Here is a 17,597-nt window from a genome sequence, read left to right as displayed (position 1 = left end):
AAAGCAACAGTCCGCTGAGACTGGTATAAAATGATCACACCCACAGACTTTGCCCTAGTATGTATGGGACCTCCACCAATGTCATCTGTTCCTGGGCGGACAAACTTCAAACTTCCACCGATTCCAATAAATCCAAATACTTGGAGATGGCTTTCTGATTGTAATTCATAAATAAATGCCACTTTGTGGTTTGGTGACTAAATTCTCCATCCTTGCAACTCCCAGGATGGCCCAGGGACCATAATATCAGCATCATCTGGAAGCTTATTAGAAATGCAGACTATTGGGCCCTACTCCAGACCTGGTCAGGCAGCACCTGCATTTTCATCAGATCCCCGGGGATTTGCGTGCCCACTGAAGTTTGGGAAACACCCCTTGCACTTTCCACTCATAGTATTTGGGTTTCACCTGGAGGTAAATTAACACTGTTGCAAGGCTGACTGACCACATTTAAGAAGAGAAAAACTATTCACAAAGATCCTCTAACAGAAGAAAAACATATGCTGCAATCTTATTGCTAGCTTCATATATAGTAAAGCTTGGGTTTTGAATTTCAAACTAACCATATCATTTTTAAAAATATGCATTTCATGGTGACTCATCTCTCAAGGATACCACAAAAAAGAAAACGCCCTATTTTGTCACTTGTCTTCATCCTGCTTCTAATAACAAAAGCTTGGAAAATGGAGTCAACAGTTTAACATAGAAAAATGAAGAAAGACAATGATTTTGATGTATTACTAGTTTTGTCTTTATTTTTTTAAACTCATTTTCAACAAAGAAAAGTATTTTCTTCCCAGGAAATTTTGGTTCTGGTCATTTCAGTGGCTTGGTCATGGTTATTTCCAGCCACAACACTCATATTCTCTAGTAGTGGCTAAATTAATTTCCCATTGAGTCGTAGGAATAATTAGACTTTGCAGAGCCAATCTGTCCTCCACTCCTATGTGTAGAAACATGAGAACTTACATTTCAGACTTCAGGTGGTCTGTGGTGAAAACGGTTTACAGAAGGCGGGGAACAAGCAGAAAAGCCAGTTTGGGGACGAAAGTATTTTTACATCGTTACCTTCTTTAAGCTACTTCTAACGTAGAGCTCTTCTGATTATCATTGATTCTCCTGACATCCGTCATCAGTGTTAATTCTGTAGCATGCACACATTCCTGTAATATGTAAACCTTGGGGATCTTTGAAGAACTTCCAGTGAAGGATAAGCTGGGGTTACATTATTGATGTAAAACATGGCTATCCTTCCTAAGAGGCACTATGATATCTTTTTTTTTTTTTGACACTTTCTACTGGATAGTCATTTTTACATTTCTCTAAAAAGACATTCTTAATGTGCTCATGATACTCTGCCATTAATCCAGACTGAGAGTCCCTCAGTCCAAGGTACAAAAAGATACTTAGCAAGGTTGCCAAAACCGGACCCAGAAGATTACCTGATCCAGTTAACAATCCGTCAGCTTCAATCACATTTACTCTATTAACGATGGATCAATAAAGTCAGACACTAACAAAACTACTGAGATGGCTGATGGATCACTGTGATTCTGCAAATGGGTGAGAGCCCATGTTCTTCTACTTTGGTCCAATTTTTAAAAAATTATTACTCTTCAACTTAGACATGCTGGCAGATTCTTAAATGTTAACATAATAGTACATGTAAATTTTAGATGTAGCTTATGTCTTAGTTTTCAGAAAAGTCTGAAATATCAAAATTTTGCTGAGGTTTCTGACAAATGTCCAGGCTACCTGACTTTGCCAATGGTTCCATCTATGAGATTCGCTCTTTGCTGTGCACCTACTACGTCCCTGGCTGGTACTAGGGATACAAGGGCAGATAAGATACAGCCTCAGCCTACAAGAAGTTTACCGTCTATCAGGAAGAGACATGTAAACAGATCATTTCAATTTAATGTGATTCAGTAGCGCAAGAGTGGAAAATATATGGGGGTGGGGGAGGAAGAAAAATATACAATGTGTGGGAAAAAGAAAAAAAAACATCTGAAATATTTTTATAAAACTAGAGCCCATATGTAACAGTGCTATGTAGTTCATTATTACCCATATGTGGAAAATAATATCCATATGTGCGTGTTCATCAAAGCTTCCCCCTGCCCTCGTTTAACCCTAAATTGGTAGGCTCTGTCCTTAAGTGACTTTCTGGATGCTTTCTACTCTGTCAAGTGGTGCGGGCTTAGGGAAACTCTGAATAACATAAATATTAGCCTAAGTGAGACATAAGTCAAAAGGCTAATCCACAGGTTATGACGCATGCCAAAGCAACTTTCTAGATTCTCTATCTTTCTGTGCTTTTAGGGGGCCGGGAAATAGTCCATAATTCAGGTAACTTGGGGTCACCTCTATTTTTACTGGAACAATATGCAGTGATATGTCCAACTAAACTGCTCAGACAGCCACTGCATGAGACATTTTGTTTTCCCTGTGGTACAATCCCCACTGAAGGCTTAGGCATGGCATCTAACTAGGTCTATGAGTTTTAAAGGCAGGGAAGAGAGATTTCAGAATCTTGGGGGGGGGGGGCACATGGTATTTGAAAGATCACATTCAGTCCTGTGTCTTAAATTTGGAAAATCATAAAGAAACACCTCTTGTTTTGATAATACAAAGAAGAGAAAGTCAAGATTGATAATACTTCCCTATGGGCTGAGGATGGATAGGGGGTAGGTAAACGAAGATCCATGTTTCTGAGAAGGAGGCTTGGGATTCTTCTGTCAATCAAAAGAACGTAGTTTAAAAAGATCACTAACTAAAAAGATTACTCACTAAGCTATGAGTCCATGCAGGTCTGGGGCTCTGTATTCCTTTCCAGCCCAAATGCCTGGCACGTATTAAATACACACTAGATGTTCATTTGATGAAGCAGAATGAGCTAAACCTGCATTCAAGTCCAACATGTATCACACACTGGTAGTGTGACCTGGGTCAGATTAACTGACCACTACGACAATTCCCAGTACTCAACGGGAATGTCAGCAGCAGTCACCTCTTGGGGCTGTTCTGAGAACCTATTCATATGGACATTTTTTTTTTCATTCATCCAGCAACTATCTATGGAACTCCTGCTATGTGCCTAGAACTGAACAAGTCACTAGAAAAATAATGACTCGAAGAGACATACTATCTCCACTTGGACTGACGATAAATAAAACAATGAATGTGATACAATTAGCACAGAGCCTGGAACATACGGAGTATGGACTTAAGAGAAGTTAATTACTATGACAACCCTCTGCCTCCCTCTTCATTGGCTTTTATTATGTGATCACATTTCAGATCAGTCGAAAGACTATGCTTTAAATAACATATGAGTCTTAGATACAATTTTCAAATGATGTATTTTAAGTCAAAGAAATTTTCTTATGAAAGAACAAAGAGGATACAAATTAAATGATTCAATGACAAGTCGGATCAAGGGATAACAAGGGAAAACATCAATGAAAAAGAGCATTTCCATTTGTTTCAATATTCCAATTTGGTGGTATCTTCCAAAGCTGGCCAGTAGGTACCAGGTGGTAGCTGACATCAGGACGATACACACCACTCCTCTGACTTATTTGATCCATGCCCTCTTCCATCTCTAGCTAACAGCTGCTCACCTAGGATACAATTTCAGCGCGTACTCCTGCAGGGCTCTTCCTGATGGCCCAAACATCCCGTACATAGAACCTCCACCATGGCACCCATCACGCTGTTTATTTCCCACTAGGAGGGTGAGCCTTGGGGCTTATCTCCATATAGCCTGGACCTATCACAGGGCTGGGCAACCTATTTGGTGATCGATAAAAGGTCACTGAAATAAGTCATTACTGCAGGCTACCAGAAAGTCCTCTTCTCTCTTTGTTTTCTTAAAGGTCAAAGGTAATGTTAGATTAATTGTCACAGGGAATCTTTTCCATCCATCAGTTTTAGCTGTCAAGCTCGAGCTCAAAGAGTTTGAAGAACCTTTGTTCTTGAATTTGCAAGAGCTCCCTTCCAGGTTTTTGAAGCTACTTCCTCACAGATGTCTTGGAAGTCACTGAGCTCGGTGCTCGTGTTCTCCCAGATCTCTGGGTGTCTATTTATACGAGCTTCTCCAAAGCACTGGGAAAAGGGCACGGCTTGCCTGACAAGTCTTCTTATTTGGTGGCCAGTCTGTGGAAAGCATCCACGTTCAGGGACTAAAATAACCAGGCTGATAAAACTCCTTCGGTTTAAATCCCAAGTTCAAACACTACCCAGGAACACAAACCAAGGAAGAGGCCCCAGCTTCCAGCGTCAGGAAATACAGTTTGGAAGTCGGCAGAAATTGGCTGTGGGTCTCCTAACCCCAGTGTGACACAATATTCTCATCCTAGGAGCCAAGTTGTAAGCTTTTCTCAGATCCATAAAGCACATGTCTGCGCCCTATGAGGAGCTCCGGCTCTTTCTGAGAGTCTGCTCGAGTTCCGATCTGAAAGAATGCCATCTTCACAGAAACCCTGGTTCTCTAGAATGATACCATCTGCCACAGGCTGAGCTTCCTTTTCAGCCAAATACATTATTTATAACCTTTCTAATTGTGAAAAGGTAAGGGTGGAATTTTTCTACAGCCTGACTTCGATATGGTTAGAACATTCTGAACCTTTGCTCTCAAATACTGCAGGTCTCTGCATTTGAAAAACAAAAAACAACCCCCAAACCCATAAGGAATTGGTGGAAGTTACATAATTTTTTCAAAATATTCTATCCTGTCAACCCCCTGCTAGAATAGGACGTACACTGTTAAGTGTGTATTTATAACACATTTAGAAAACCGAAGGAAGAGAGTTTTTTATTTTTCTCCTTGGTCATCTTAGGAGCCAAGGAAGAGGTTGCGGGGAGAGGTGAGGCCTTCTGAAAAAACGGTTCATCAACTGGGGAAAGGCAGTGATCTGATTACCCTTAAAATTGCTTTGCTGTGCCTTTAACATCAACAAAAAAACCCACCCCCAAACAATGCTAATCAGGTTATTCAATCATTTAAACCAAAACTGTTCATGCTTTTCTGCCAAATCAACCAACCACAGCAAAATCTGTTATCTCTGATTGCTCAGCTTCCAGTCAAAAAACCAGTTAACCCCGACTATACCAAAAGTTTTCCAAAATACCCTCAAAGCGCTGCGTGCTCATGGAGGAGAAAGAGAAAGCCATGCCATCTTTAAAGGGTAATTGGAGCGCTGGACCCTATTTGCATATTACAGTTCACTCTAATAAACTACACAGCCTGTACCGGAAGCCAGCAGGTCCCTAGCATTCATGGGATCTCCGTACAGGCTTTCCGTGCACAATTTTTTTTTTTTTTTTTTAACAGGACTGTGATATCATGATCAAAACTTACTAAAGACTTGTGGATGGTCTGACTGAGGTGGGAAGAGGTGCCAGAGCCTCTACAAAATGGTGGTTCACCCAAGTTTAAAGCTTTCAGGCTCCATCAGCAGAGAGGGCAAAAGCTACCACATCTTATTTACACAATTATCTAAATACGATTAAACAGCTGATGGACAAATATTAAACTGGAAAATGTATAGTCATTTCAGCTTAATGTAATCCTCTTTCTGTAAACACCCAAGATGATTTTTTTTCAACCAGAACAGTCCTGACATCTCATAAGCCTAAGGGTGAATAGCAAGAGATTGTTTTTGATAGTTATAAATATTCAAAAGACATGCAGACCATCTGCTTTCATAATACAGGTAAAGCAAGACTGAAATGGGGACTGCTGTATAAAAATGATTCTTTTAACAAAGTCTTCCTCTCCTCGAAAACTATAAAGACAGATGTCAAAAACTGTTTACACAGAGCAATCAGGAACGTGCAAAATGTAATATTCCTTTTACACACAGTGCTTGCTAAAGAGATTTTTTTTTTCCTTTTTCTTCCCATCTGTGTGTTGCAACACATTTCTACAAGTTAAAAACATTTTTTTTTTCAAACAGAGATCTCATGAATACCCAAAAACATGCTATCTGGTTTCTGAATGCTAATTAATTTCAACTAAGGAATCTGAATATCTTGTTCTGTAGGAAGGAATGTATGTTTTGAATTGGAATACTCCAGAGACACAAGGGGAAATCATCTTGCACAGGTTTAATTCTGTAAGGCGATTTTTCATGGTTCTACCTTGTCTGTAATATATATCTGGTACATCCATGTCTTAAAATGAAAGCACATAACTGCTCATGTCTTTGGCATAAAGTCTAAAATAATTGTTTTCTGAAATAAATGTCCGTGCGTGCAGAACGTATATACAGAAACCTTTAACTTCTCAGGCGACACACAGTGATGCTTTGTAAAGCCCCGCAGTTAATTTTCAGGGCTGGAACACTAATCTTGACAGTAACCTTTTTATGTATTGTATTAATGGCACAGAGACATTAAGCACCTTTTTATAATTTTCAATAAAATGAGCATTTACTGAACAATCTGTCAAACTGCTGGCTCTCTATTATTTTACATTTTTATTTTTTGACAAGTGTAACTTCACACACTCGGCTGGCCCTCCCCTCTCTCTAGGTCCGGCCTGCCTATGGCCTGAATTTTCACAGCAGGTTTTTAGATGCGCGTGGGAAACTTAAAGGTCAAATTTTAACTTCAGATCAAATGGAATCAACTCCACATTCAAACACTGTTTTAATAGGGATTCTCAGTAAATGGGGTTTTCTTTTCATCCCAAAGGATATCAAATACTACAAACAAGGCATCATAGGAGATGGTGACATGGAACGAATTTGTTGAAAATTCACAGGTAGTCCCCATCTGGTATTGAGGGAGGGGAGGAAGGGAATCGGGTTTCGATTTATGGGAAGCAAATGGCAGGATTTCTAAGTGTCATATTCTCTTTGTGATGTTAGCTTATGTTCCCCAAATCTTTCCCTCTGGATCCTTTATTGCTTTCTAAGCTATTCTCTTGGGAGATACAACTGGGGCATACTTGGCATCTCAATTTGTTGAGAAGAGACTAATCACTTCTAAATTTTACTTAAACTCCAGTTGCCATCGTTAAGGCTCTTGCCATCTTGATCAATCCCGGTGCCTTGAAAATGGCATCGTCACACAGAGTCACCCTTGTATCGTGCTAAAAATAGAAACTCGGTACAAAGCTCCAAAGGAGTACAAAGGGAAGCACAAAGAGAACCTGGGCGATTCTGTTTTAATTCTCTTACTACATTTCCTAAAGATGAAAATGTGACCGTTTCGAAGCACAGGAATTTTATGTAATGGTTTAAATAGCCAATTCATCATGTTTAAAGGAAATGCTGGCTCACAGTTCGTACGGCTTTTCCGCATAATTAAAGTAATTTTACATAAGGCCCAGATAATATCTTCTGACCAGATTCTCTATTCTATCTTTTTGTATAAGTATCATCTAGATCGTTCTTAATGCTACTGAAACCTTCTTATTCAAACGAATTGAATACATTGGTAAAGAGCTTAAATTAGAAAATATTTGCTAAAAAGCGTACTGTTACTAAGGGCATGTAATATTTCAAACTAACTGCAGGCTTAGGTTTGCTCATCTGCAATATGAAGGGAAATGAACTAGATAATCTGCAAGGTCCCTTCTAACAACTTGAAGATTCTATGAGATCTATAGGCATTCCCAGACACAGGTCCTACAGGGTCTTCTTTAATGACTAAAGAAGATGCGATTGTTATACCCATCAACCGTTCACTGTGCAGACATTACCAACTACAGTTTTATTTTTTAGGAAGGTTGGAGTCCCTCGGTATCTTGCTTATAATATGATTATTAAAAACATACTATCATTAAACATTACGCTACTCCAAATAGAATTTTCATAAGTTTTTCATTAGATAAATCTAGTGAGTTTTATTTGATTTTATAGCAAAAATCATTTCCTAAAATTCTAAATCCTGAGCACTGGGAATGCTTGCTCCTTCTTTCTCTGATGGCCCTTGTGTGGTTAAATCTCCCATTCTCTATGGAGATTAAAATTTCTCATATCTGTACTTAGAAATAGCAGAGAAAGATACCAAATTTGTATTAAATTCCAGAGGTCCTAAATAAAGCATTTTGAGAAACTTCAAGCCACAGAGTGAAAAAAAAAACTAGTCTGAACAATCCATTTTTCCAAAAGTAAATACTAGAATCAGACTCTGTAACTCTTCACAGATTTTATATCCCTTCCTTCCTTGTATGAACGCTATTAGATTTTTAAGCCACACTGCCTAAAAACTGGGGAGAAAAGTAAGACTGCTTTTTAGCTTTTTATGGGGCCAAAGACTTTCTTTGGGAGTCTCATGAATCCGACGGAAGCTCTCCCCACATATATACTCCCCAAAAGAGGCTTGGAACTTCTGGGTCTGCACAAACCCTTGGGAGCCCACTGCGTGGGCAGTGGATCACACCCAGATCTGATCCAAGATTTCACAGGAGACTGAGGGCTAGGTCATGTCCTTGATTTCTGTGTTTTATTAGTTGTTAGTTGTTAGCCAAGACTTCCCACGTCTACTAAATAAATAGAAACCAATGTCACCTCTGGATGAGGTCACAGAGAAAAATCAAATTAACCTAGCTCACCTCTATCAGTATTATGAAAATGCTTTACAGTTTAGGAAAATGCCATATACTGGTAATCACCTCTTTGGGAGTTATGGTGAAATGGTAAAAAAAAAATGTGCTGGACGGGCTGTCCGTCATGAAGTAAGGAGCTCAGTCCATCACCAGGTGCGTGAAGAGCCAGGCTGAGCTGGTGCCTCCTGCAGAAGGGTGGACAGACCAAGCCCCTGAGGCCTGTTCCGCAATGGCTCAACACTTATCTCCACTTGCAGCTCTCTCTAAATTCAGGTGATTCTGGACGTTCACACCGCTGACTTTTACACACTAGATGTTTATAGCCCAAACGGAGTCTCCAATGCCAAATGTGGCCTCTGGAACCTCAGCTGAGGGACAGACATTGTGAGCTAACACGGGGTGCTACTTAACTGCTGGCATTTCCAGCTTGGCAGTGTCAGCAGCTTGGCAGTGTCAGCGTCTTGGTCTATAAATCATTTGATTCTGCTATTGGTATTCCCCCCCGCTTCATTTATTTTTTTTAATATGAGAAATAGACAAACATAAATAAATAGAGTAATAGTAGAAAAGCATGGATCTCAAATATAACGCAATTGAGACAAAATGAAACCTACTAGCCAAGCTGAAATACGTAGTTGATTATAAAAGAAAAATTTTAAATGTGCACGGAAATATGTTGTTAAAGAGTGTGCTTAACAGTGACGTATAATTAGGTCTTTTATAGCAGTTTTTAGATCTCTGGGTCCCTTGTACCTCCCAAGACTATTGTTCTGCTTACAAACATAGAGGTTTTGTACATATACTCAAGAACAGTGACAATATAAGCAAAAATATGGGACAGCTTGGAATATCAGTAGGTTTTCTTAGAGGAAAATGTAGAAGTAATTTGCTCTTGGTAAGGTAAATTAAAAATTCAGAATTAAGTGTAATAGGAAATATATTTTGTAAAGTAGGATATTATAGATAAGACTACATATAAAATACTAGTAATAAAACTACTTGACATAGTTTATAGGCTCATGAAATAAACATGATGAAAATTCTATGAGTCTGTTTAGGTTTGACAAATATTCCTGAGATCCTACTATGTGTCAGATCTCTGAATGTGATGATGAATAAAACTTAGTCCCTTTGTGACCATCAATTACAGTGTACTCAGAGAACGGAGTTAGTCCACAGATAATTACAAAACAAAGTGGAAAGTGCTATTGGGGGGGGCATAAAGGAGGGACAGAGACTTGGATGTAGGGAGTGGGGGGTGGAGGGTAGTTAAAGGAAGGAACACTGGGAAAACTCACATCCAGAGGACAGTCCACACCAGGCATCTTTGACACTGTCCAGTCTAAGATACCACATCTGCTTAACTTTCAAATGTGCTTATTTAAAGCATCATGTTTGAGTTTTCCCCCCACTTGCATTTTAAGATGCATCAGACCTTTATACTGATTCTAAGGAGGGCGCTAAAAGCATTCCTTAAAGGTGAGAATGAGTTAGTTATAAAACGGCCCTTTAATTATTTCACAAACGAAAAGTTCTTGGTTGTTTCCATAAAAAGTGACACTTGTACCAAAATCTTCTATGTTAGCAACGAAGTTTCTTAGACCCACAAGTGCCCTTTCAAACTCTCAATCCCCAGGCTGTAGAAAAACAAGTATACTGTACTTTAGAACTGAGCGCTGTTCCAAATGCTTTACAAGTATTAACTCATGTAATTCTCCTAACAATCCTGAAACATTGGTACTATTATCTTGCTACTTTACAGATTTAAAAAATGAGGCATGGAGAGTCACCTGCCTGAATTTACAGAGGGGTAACGACAGAGCTCACATTCTTGACTCCCATGGAACGAATGCTATTAGCTTACTAATTATGTGATGGCAAGGAGCAGTGGCTGATGAAATATATCACTTCCAAAGATAGTTCCATTAAGAAATAAAAAGAAAATGAGATCGAGCTCTGCCCTACGTTAACATAATCGAGGAGATTCAACACATTTAGCGAAATATTTATTGTGACGTTTCATAAAGATAATACTCGTTTTGGTTTGCTCCACGTTTTTCAGTTGCATAGGAATAAGCGCTGGATTGATAGTAAAACGGGACAAGCCTAGGACAGTCGGGTGGTATCCAGTGAGGAAATACCCTGTCTTGTCATCTAGATAAGAATGTGATTTCAAACGGTGCTAACAATTAAAGCTTTAATCGTTCTTAACTTTCAACATCATTTGCCTCTTTAACCTCTTTGAGTAAACTAAATTAGATTAGCATTTTCGTGGGGAAATATTGCCGTACAAGAGAATAGTCTTTTGAAAAGGAGAAAGAAAAAGATGACTAAAGAGGATGAAGTTTTAGAGTAAGGATGAGAGAAAAGAAAAAGTTTCTTAAGTCAGCCACCTTCTCTACAATGCGGAATTCTGCAGCCTCCTGAATTGTCCCTAATGGAACTCCAGCACCCCATAATAATACTGCATATTAGAACCCACTACAATCTTACATTTCTGTAGCGCCCTTCATGCAAGGATCCCAGGGTGCTTTACAATCATTATGAGTTAAAATTAAAACTAAAGCACATACAATTCCTAACAGAACCATTTTAAAAATGCTAAGCAGAACAAATAACTTTTAAGTCTAGATTTAAAAGTCCCAACAGCAAGAGCGTTCCTTATTTCAATTGGCAATGAACTGCGGAGCCTGGCTGACGCTCTCTCCTGTTACGTTAAAGGCTCTGTTATGTTTTTTAATACTCAGAGCACCTTACAATCAAGCAGTTTCCAAAGAAAGAGGAAAAAATCTGGTGCGTGTAGTATCTGTTTTGATTATTCTGAATTTAGGGTTTTCTGTTTGTTTGTTTATGAGTTTGTTGGGGACCAAAATCTGACATGAAATAAAACAGGTTTAAAAAGCAAATCCAGAGAAAGCCCAACTTGAAATTTACGTAGTCATTCTGACAAAAGACACTCCAAAAGCACTTTAAAACTAGCTGTTTGAGCAAGAAAATCTGATTGATTAGCATGATTTGGTTAACTTTTTAAAAAAATTAGAAACTAGCATTTAATAGGCTTTCTCTCAGGCCATGTCTACTCCTAAGCCTTGGCAGTATTTATTATTCTGTAAATCAGAAAAAAATAGGGGAAATGCACTCATGATATGGTAATTTTCCTTGCATTAGTGATTTTGAGGTCAGAGGAAACCTGTTCAGATCTAAAACAAAGCGTGGGTAAAAATCTATTAAGTGAAAATGAAGTGCTTACTTCTGTCAAAGCACCCTCTAAATTGGCATGGCTTAAACTCTTTTATGTTTTATTCTTGTGAAAAGATAGTGGCCATAAAATATCTGAGATCAATCCATTTGAAGTCAGATGCTTTATTAAGTTTGGCTTTTTTGAAAGGTTACGGGGAACTAATATCAAGCTACAGTAAAACCCTTATGTATATAAACCGGCTAAAAATGAGCCTGGTAGATGAGACACAAAAAAGCAAATTTGCAATTTGGAGGACACGTCTATTATAGATGCTACGTATTACATTATTAACACAGAACAGATATCTCACTAATTTGAAAGAGGTACTAGAGTGAAGTAATAACTGGTTCAAAAAAGGAGACAGAAAAAGTAATCTGATGTAAGTTTAGCAATTCACACAACTGCCCATTTAAGACTGGTTTGCCATTTCCTTTATGGATCTCGCCATTAATTGCTGAAAGTAGTAATAAAATCCAATTAGTATCTAGTACTTCCATGCCTGGCAAAGCAGATATTCATAACCTCGGACTCCCTTGGGCAGTAAGGTAAAAACTGGGAAAAGTTTTGCCATTTAAAAGAGGAAAGAAAAGCTCCTACGTGGAGCTTTTCCTCAAAATATATGATATTTAATGACAAGATTTACAATAGATTTACAATATTATGCTAGGAAGGGGCAGGTACAAAATCCTACAAGCAGATCTCAAAAAGGAAACTTTAAATAGAGCTGCCAGTTATACCCTTGGTCATCACATTGAGCCAGTGAATGACTAAGGTCTATATTTTCACATAGACTCGAGAAATTGCCCACTGTTTCCCATGCAAATATCTAACGTTGTCTTGGGCTATTAGTGCAATTATACCTACTGATCCGGACAGGATGTAAGGACGGGGAGAAGTGACTGCCAACAGAGTTCTTACAGTCAAACTTTTTGGAACCTCCCAAATACCAGACTATCCCAGGAATCAGTCCCCGTGCTCTAAATCACCCTCGAATACTCTAAATTAGGGGCATGACGGTATTTTTAAAGTGAGTCAATGTAAGAATGACAAAATCAAAGGTACAAAAACAAAACATACGTTAAAGAAAAATTTCAGCAGTAAGAATAAATACAGTTGGAAAACTGTAAGTAGTTATCAGTACTACAGAGAAATGTATTTTATAAAACATCAAATTAGTTGGAGAAAGGTTTTTTAAAAAGGCCTCTGTCTCTATCTATCTATCTATCTATCTATCTATCTATCTATCTATCTTTCCTTCCATCCATCCATCCATCCATCCATCCATCCATCCATCCGAGAATACTTGATTAAGCTCACAGGGTCTGGGTATGAATTCTCGCCCCTCTGCTTCACCTGCTCCGTAATCATGGGACTTGCTTAAACATTCCATGGCTCGGATTCCTTAACTGAAAATGGGGATATAAAACCATATACCACTTAGGGTGACAGATACACTCTTGATACTGTAAAAGTACTAAATGAAAGTTACTATTATTTCAACTACTAAGATGTGTCACCCTTATTACTCCATAGGAAATAGAATGCCTGTCACACAGCAGACTGTCAATACCTATTTCTGAATGAATAAATATATGAATATGTGAATAAATTTCATAGGTTAGACTCTCATGTGAAATACAATATTTGAATACTGATGTTGGATATTCTCTGGAGAAAATGTGATTATTAATGTTTACTGGAATTTTTTTAGAGACGTCATTTTGGCCCCAAAATTATGAAAAAAATAATATAAAGTGCAGTTAAAAATATATATATATCTCTACAGCCTAACAGATAGGGATTTTTTAAATTGGTGCTTTGTATAATACAGACTGAAAACCAGCTGAACACAGGGGTTTATTAATGTCTATGGAAATGACTGTCAAGTTTCAGAGAATGGGCAGGGTTAAGCGCCAAGCTTCAGCAGGGCAAGGTGGCTTCTTTTTTCGCCTGTTTTGCCAGTACCTAATGAAAAGTCTGACACATTCTACACCCCTAGATGCTGTCAGAAAAAGGAAAACCAAAATATCATTTTTCTCCACGTTACTTCTAAATGGAACGTTCGAATTTAAATTCATTTTATATATCTTTTGCTACTTGAAAATAAAAATGACAGTTCTCACTGTATGGAGGACTCGGGCTTGGAGCTACTTTTCCCAGGTAAGAAATGAAACAGAAAGAACCGGCACCTTAAAAATATGAAAGTGGTGATGTGTGAGCGTGTGTGTGTTTGTGTACACAAATGTGAATGTGTGTGTGGTGGGCAAGGGTGGTAAAAATGCACATATATCAGATTAAAATCCCTTAGGAATATGTGACCTAAACTTTTTAGAAGGAAGATGCTAGTCTGGCAGAAGTAATAACTGACCTTTTACTTATGATACTTTTAACAAAACGAATCTATCCTTGTACTGAATGTATACATATTTATCTAATGTTCAATTTCTAAAACTTCAGGGGAAACTTAAAATGAAATCTATTTTTATTGTACATCAAAATATTTACTTTTTCAAATCCCAACTTACCTTCCAAATCCATACCCTCCAAGTTCCCATGACCATAAGCTTTCCTATCCCCACGTCAGACTTTATTCTCCCTTCCTTACTTGCAGGTCAGAATACAACACCCACCTTACCTAACCACATCCACTGAAAAAAGCAAGAGTAACAACACAGAGCCCAACCTCAGATCCATAATGAGCTAAGGGTTTCTTATGCCTTAGAACAGTTTACAAAAATAAACAAACACGTGGTAGAAAAAACAATAAATGGATGTCAATCTATTTGGGCAGATTTATGATAGGAAATCAGTCACAGAAATAAAGGTCTGAGTTATAAGTCAAACCCCACGCACACTTAATGGAATTTCTGCGGCTAGAGAAAACCTTGCAAAGATTATCCAAGAAAACATTACTGCAGGAAAACCTAAGTCTTCATTTTAAAATCAACACACTAAAACGCATCCTTGGGAAAGGACTTTGGGGGTCAGTCACTAACCAGCATTTTGACTTTAATCTCTGGGAAAGATAACATCTTCTAGTTCTAAGATTGGAAGTGCAAACTGGACTTGCTCTTTGCAAGTAGGGGACAATCCTCCTGGGAGCACTGGAGGCATGGCCTGCCGGACACCCCAGGCAAATTCCTGGGGCTGCCCCTCCCCTTCCCTCCTGGCCGCTCCTCAGTAAAGGGAATCTCCTTGCCCACAGGGTGGACATTCTGCTCAGCATATCATTAGGGACCCAATGGCCATATTCAAGACTGGGCTATTTTACCATATTAAACAAAACCAAATCCTTAATGTACAGCAAAATGGGCATGCTGAATTGTATGCTAAGAGTCCTCACGTGAATGAATCAGAACTCCACAGGAGGGGAAAAAGTCTTAAGCTGTAGCATTTCTTGGCGTTAGGTCCCATTTTGTACAAGACTGAGGCCGTATTTATTATTTGCTAGGCATTTTGCACCACAGCATCTTCATCACCAAATCTCACCAGGGAGGAAAAAAAGAGCAGTTTTACCAAGCTCAGCATATATTTGGGGCTGAGGCCTTAGAGTGCCTGCATTTCCTCTAACTAATAACTTCTGACAGAAGAGAAAATAAAGAAGCAAATGGAAAACAGTCCATAATTAAAACATTCCGAATTGAGTATCAGATTCACGAATTCATTCTAGAGAAATAGAAGATGATGCAGCAGAATATAAAATAACCCCCTCATTTAGAGAACAAGTTGCACTTTTTCAAAATATTAAATATTAATTTCAAATATTTGCTGCCACTGCTGAACGATGTATACTTTTACAAATTTTTTTTTTTTTTTTTTAAAGAAAGGAAGATTGTAATTACAACTGATGTTGAAGTTACAGCCTAGTTTCACCACTTAAGGATGACAGCAGGGTCCCCAGCTACCCAGGCCCACATGTTCCTCTCGAGGCCTCTATAGAAATTCACCCATGTCTGACTCCAAAACCAAGTCCTGAATTTCATTTTGTCAATTCTGTTTAACATTATAATAGTTTGTATTTAATTCATTTCCCATGATAACATTAAGTAAACTCACAATTGTATTTATAAGCTATAGTGAGGTAGAGTTTATTGGCTGAATGTTGATGTCATTTAACAATTAGTTCTCACTGCCTGTTTCAATAAATACTTATACTAGCATCCTCTTCTCCGGCTCACAGTAAATGCCTTAAATCTCTGCCTTCCCAAATCAATGGGACACTTAGTAACATGAAGATACATGAGATTCCTATAGTGGGTATTTATATGTATTTTAACGCTGAGTTAACAAACAAACAAGTAAACCAGCCTTTAATTCTAGGACATTTCAAATTTTCAAATGCTGAAACTAAGTGACAAACTATCTGGAGTTGTCTGCAAAATCCAAAGCCCCAGAGGTAAGTCACCTGCTTCATTATATCATCCTATTGATTTAACTGTGTTTAATTAATTTAAATTACTTTTATTCGACGGTTATAAATTCACATCCTGCCTACTCCAAGGGTGAGAGAGAGAGAAAGAGAAGATCAGCTAAAATGACAAAAAGACTTTGCTCTGATTTTCAAGAAACGGACACTTAACACCAGAGAATATTTTACCTGTGGCCACAGCTTACCTTAAAAGAATATAAAAAGCCATCATTAACTGTAAACTTAATTCATTTGCTTCATTCCTAGAATTGCTAACAAATAACAAAGTAAAGCTGATGGACTGTAACGCAGCAAACCTGCAATACATGGAGGTTCCATGAAACGGCAGCACAAAAGGCCACAACCTTCCTTCCAAAGGTACCCATGTATCTTCACGGCCATCACATTAGAAACACATTTTGAGAATATCTCAGTTGCAGAAATGTTTACAGCACTCATTCAGTTCAAGTCCAAATGACTGACAGACTAACATTCACACTTACATTTTAAACTTGCATTGAAAGAAAAACTTTAAAAATTTAGTAAAAATCTAGTTAGACCAGCACTTCAACTATACTCTATGGTGGCATGACCTTCACTGGTGTGGGCACTGAGAGATGACATTACGACACAGTTACGTCGTGACCACACGAGCAGCCCATGAAGAGCGGGTTCACAGCATCCTTTCTTTTTTATTTGAAATCAGCTCTGCATCATCAAAAGTGATGTTTGGCTTTACATTTAGAAACAGAGGCAATCTCTCAGTAGAGTTTTAATTGCCCCTCTACCAAAATTCACTCTAAAAACTCGAATACAATAATAATAAATCTTTGTCTGATTTCAAAAATCCCTGATGGTATGACAGGCGTCTCAGAGGAAAACATATGATCTCACTAAAAAATAAAAAGCTGGGGTGTGTAAACCAATGCCATAAAACTGGTGACAAAATCCTGATAAATAATAACTATTTAATCTTTAGTTACAGGGAAGAGATTTCTGTTTTCTGTTCTTACTTAAAAAATTTTTTTTTTACTAAATGCTATTTCTTCTTTTTTTTTTTTTTTTTTGGTAATGAACAAAGTATCCAAAAACTATACTATACTCTTGTTTTATTGAGGTAGCATGGTGCAGTTTTGAACATTAACACTTCCAATGCCCTTCCCACTCACCTAGGGGTGCCTGGAAGTTATACCACCTTTATTCCCTTAAACAAAGGCTCTCAGGACAATGTAGCTTCCAAGCTCAGAGCACTCAAGAGGAGGAATCTACAATCGAGCTAGTGTAGAGTTCTGCTGAGCTGTTTTTCCTCCGCTCTTTTCCCCAAGGGGGAAAAAGTGTAAAGGCTCTGGTTCAGGACGAATAGGGCATATTTTTGAAAGTCACCAGCG

At 38.2% G+C, this 17,597-nt stretch overlaps 1 protein-coding gene across 5 annotated transcripts in view; it reads right to left on the bottom strand.

The window, feature by feature from the left end:
* SATB1 (SATB homeobox 1) overlaps positions 1–17,597 on the bottom strand; it is a 99,586-nt gene that overhangs the window by 51,657 nt on the left and 30,332 nt on the right. The window lies entirely within an intron of this gene.

Source organism: Stenella coeruleoalba (assembly GCF_951394435.1).
Source record: "Stenella coeruleoalba genome assembly, chromosome: 5".
NCBI classification, from domain to species: domain Eukaryota; kingdom Metazoa; phylum Chordata; class Mammalia; order Artiodactyla; family Delphinidae; genus Stenella; species Stenella coeruleoalba.
Note: the sequence above shows the minus strand (reverse complement) of the source record. Positions and strands in the feature narration are given on the sequence as shown.